Here is a 3,254-nt window from a genome sequence, read left to right as displayed (position 1 = left end):
CACCCATCCTAGTACTACTCTCGCCCAAGCACGCTTAACTTCGGAGTTCTGATTGGATCCGGTGCTTTAGTGCTGGTATGATCGCATCCGACATGTTACCCCCGTCTTCGTCCCTTATCCTTGCCCCTCCCAGCTCCACTACAAAGACGATTGTACATTGCTTTGGCCGCTCCCTCTCAACTACGGAGACGAGTTTAACGCGGTTTCCACCCCTCCCTCCCAAGCACACCAGTGCACGCTTGCCGCGCCACAACGCCGCCGCTAGACTCGTTAATCGTGAGCACCCAGCTATAACTTACCGCACTCGTGCAAAATAATTAAACACGGTAAATATATTACTTACACGTGCGTTTTGTTTTTCAAGCGGCGCAAAAAAATTAAAAAGGGAATGCAGCACGAGGACTTCCTAGGAGGTCACCCATCCTAGTACTACTCTCGCCCAAGCACGCTTAACTTCGGAGTTTTGATGGGATCCGGTGCTTTAGTGCTGGTATGATCGCATCCGACATGTTACCCCCGTCTTCCTCCCTTATCCTTGCCCCTCCCAGCTCCACTACAAAGACGATTGTACATTGCTTTGGCCGCTCCCTCTCAACTACGGAGACGAGTTTAACGCGGTTTCCACCCCTCCCTCTCAACCGCACCAGTGCACGCTTGCCGCGCCACAACGCCGCCGCTAGACTCGTGAATCGTGAGCACCCAGCTATAACTTACCGCACTCGTGCAAAATAGTAAAACACGGTAAATATATTACTTACACGTGTGTGTTTTTTTGCAAGCGGCGCAAAAAAAACTAAAAAGGGAATGCAACACGAGGACTTCCTAGGAGGTCACCCATCCTAGTACTACTCTCGCACAAGCACGCTTAACTTCGGAGTTCTGATGGGATCCGGTGGTTTAGTGCTGGTATGATCGCATCAACATGTTACCCCCGTCTTCGTCCCTTATCCTTGCCCTTCCCAGCTCCACCACAAAGACGATTGTACATTGCTTTGGCCGCTCCCTCTCAACTACGGAGACGAGTTTAACGCGGTTTCCACCCCTCCCTCTCAAGCGCACCAGTGCACGCTTGCCGCGCCACAACGCCGCCGCTAGACTCGTGAATCGTGAGCACCCAGCAATAACTTACCGCACTCGTGCAAAATAATAAAACACGGTAAATATATTACTTACACGTGCGTTTTGTTTTGCAAGCGGCGCAAAAAAATTAAAAAGGGAATGCAACTCGAGGACTTCCTAGGAGGTCACCCATCCTAGTACTACTCTCGCCCAAGCACGCTTAACTTCGGAGTTCTGATGGGATCCGGTGCTTTAGTGCTGGTATGATCGCATCCGACATGTTACCCCCGTCTTCCTCCCTTATCCTTGCCCCTCCCAGCTCCACTACAAAGACGATTGTACATTGCTTTGGCCGCTCCCTCTCAACTACGGAGACGAGTTTAACGCGGTTTCCACCCCTCCCTCTCAACTGCACCAGTGCACGCTTGCCGCGCCACAACGCCGCCGCTAGACTCGTGAATCGTGAGCACCCAGCTATAACTTACCGCACTCGTGCAAAATAATAAAACACGGTAAATATATTACTTACACGTGCGTTTTGTTTTGCAAGCGGCGCAAAAAAATTAAAAAGGGAATGCAACACGAGGACTTTCCAGGAGGACACCCATCCTAGTACTACTCTCGCCCAAGCACGCTTAACTTCGGAGTTCTGATGGGATCCAGTGCTTTAGTGCTAGTATGATCGCATCCGACATGTTACCCCCGTCTTCGTCCCTTATCCTTGCCCCTCCCAACTCCACTACAAAGACGATTGTACATTGCTTTGGCCGCTCCCTCTCAACTACGGAGACGAGTTTAACGCGGTTTCCACCCCTCCCTCTCAACCGCACCAGTGCACGCTTGCCGCGCCACAACGCCGCCGCTAGACTCGTGAATCGTGAGCACCCAGCTATAGCTTACCGCACTCGTGCAAAATAATAAAACACGGTAAATATATTACTTACACATGCGTTTTGTTTTGCAAGCGGGGCAAAAAAATTAAAAAGGGAATGCAACATGAGGACTTCCCAGGAGGTCACCCACCTAGTACTACTCTCGCCCAAGCACGCTTAACTTCGGAGTTCTGATGGGATCCAGTGCTTTAGTGCTGGTATGATCGCATCCGACATGTTACCCCCGTCTTCGTCCCTTATCCTTGCCCCTCCCAGCTCCACTACAAAGACGATTGTACATTGCTTTGGCCGCTCCCTTCAACTACGGAGACGAGTTTAACGCGGTTTCCACCCCTCCCTCTCAACCGCACCAGTGCACGCTTGCCGCGCCACAACGCCGCCGCTAGACTCGTGAATCGTGAGCACCCAGCTATAACTTACCGCACTCGTGCAAAATAATAAAACACGGTAAATATATTACTTACACGTGCATTTTGTTTTGCAAGCGGCGCAAAAAAAAATTAAAAAGGGAATGCAACACGAGGACTTCCCAGGAGGTCACACATCCTAGTACTACTCTCGCCAAGCACGCTTAACTTCGGAGTTCTGATGGGATCCAGTGCATTAGTGCTGGTATGATCGCATCCGACATGTTACCCCCCGTCTTCGTCCCTTATCCTTGCCCCTCCCAGCTCCACTACAAAGACGATTGTACATTGCTTTGGCCGCTCCCTCTCAACTACGGAGACGAGTTTAACGCGGTTTCCACCCCACCCTCTCAACCGACCAGTGCACGCTTGCCGCGCCACAATGCCGCCGCTAGATTCGTGAATCGTGAGCACCCAGCTATAACTTACCGCACTCGTGCAAAATAATAAAACACGGTAAATATATTACTTACACGTGCGTTTTGTTTTGCAAGCGGCGCAAAAAAAATTAAAAAGGGAATGCAACTCGAGGACTTCCTAGGAGGTCACCCATCCTAGTACTACTCTCGCCCAAGCACGCTTAACTTCGGAGTTCTGATGGGATCCGGTGCTTTAGTGCTGCTATGATCGCATCCGACATGTTACCCCCGTCTTCCTCCCTTATCCTTGCCCCTCCCAGCTCCACTACAAAGACGATTGTACATTGCTTTGGCCGCTCCCTCTCAACTACGGAGACGAGTTTAACGCGGTTTCCACCCCTCCCTCTCAACCGCACCAGTGCACGCTTGCCGCGCCACAACGCCGCCGCTAGACTCGTGAATCGTGAGCACCCAGCTATAACTTACCGCACTCGTGCAAAATAATAAAACACGGTAAATATATTACTTACACGTGC

At 51.0% G+C, this 3,254-nt stretch overlaps 7 non-coding genes across 7 annotated transcripts; all 7 read right to left on the bottom strand.

Moving 5' to 3' along the window:
* Positions 1-385: 385 nt before the first annotated feature.
* Positions 386-504, bottom strand: LOC123154229 (5S ribosomal RNA). The gene has a single exon (XR_006476738.1). It is a non-coding gene; the product is annotated as a 5S ribosomal RNA (ribosomal RNA).
* A 297-nt stretch (positions 505-801) lies between these two features.
* On the bottom strand, positions 802-920 carry LOC123154526 (5S ribosomal RNA). The gene has a single exon (XR_006476888.1). It is a non-coding gene; the product is annotated as a 5S ribosomal RNA (ribosomal RNA).
* Positions 921-1,215: 295 nt separating this feature from the next.
* Positions 1,216-1,334, bottom strand: LOC123153000 (5S ribosomal RNA). The gene has a single exon (XR_006476354.1). It is a non-coding gene; the product is annotated as a 5S ribosomal RNA (ribosomal RNA).
* A 296-nt stretch (positions 1,335-1,630) lies between these two features.
* On the bottom strand, positions 1,631-1,749 carry LOC123154314 (5S ribosomal RNA). Its single transcript, XR_006476773.1, has one exon. It is a non-coding gene; the product is annotated as a 5S ribosomal RNA (ribosomal RNA).
* Positions 1,750-2,045: 296 nt separating this feature from the next.
* Positions 2,046-2,163, bottom strand: LOC123154412 (5S ribosomal RNA). Its single transcript, XR_006476837.1, has one exon. It is a non-coding gene; the product is annotated as a 5S ribosomal RNA (ribosomal RNA).
* A 297-nt stretch (positions 2,164-2,460) lies between these two features.
* Positions 2,461-2,578, bottom strand: LOC123155109 (5S ribosomal RNA). The gene has a single exon (XR_006477231.1). It is a non-coding gene; the product is annotated as a 5S ribosomal RNA (ribosomal RNA).
* Positions 2,579-2,875: 297 nt separating this feature from the next.
* On the bottom strand, positions 2,876-2,994 carry LOC123154269 (5S ribosomal RNA). The gene has a single exon (XR_006476754.1). It is a non-coding gene; the product is annotated as a 5S ribosomal RNA (ribosomal RNA).
* Between the last annotated feature and the right edge of the window lie 260 nt (positions 2,995-3,254).

The sequence above is a fragment of the Triticum aestivum genome, chromosome 1B (assembly GCF_018294505.1).
Source record: "Triticum aestivum cultivar Chinese Spring chromosome 1B, IWGSC CS RefSeq v2.1, whole genome shotgun sequence".
In the NCBI taxonomy this organism is placed as follows: Eukaryota; Viridiplantae; Streptophyta; class Magnoliopsida; order Poales; family Poaceae; genus Triticum; species Triticum aestivum.
This window is presented reverse-complemented; position numbering and strand designations above follow the sequence as displayed.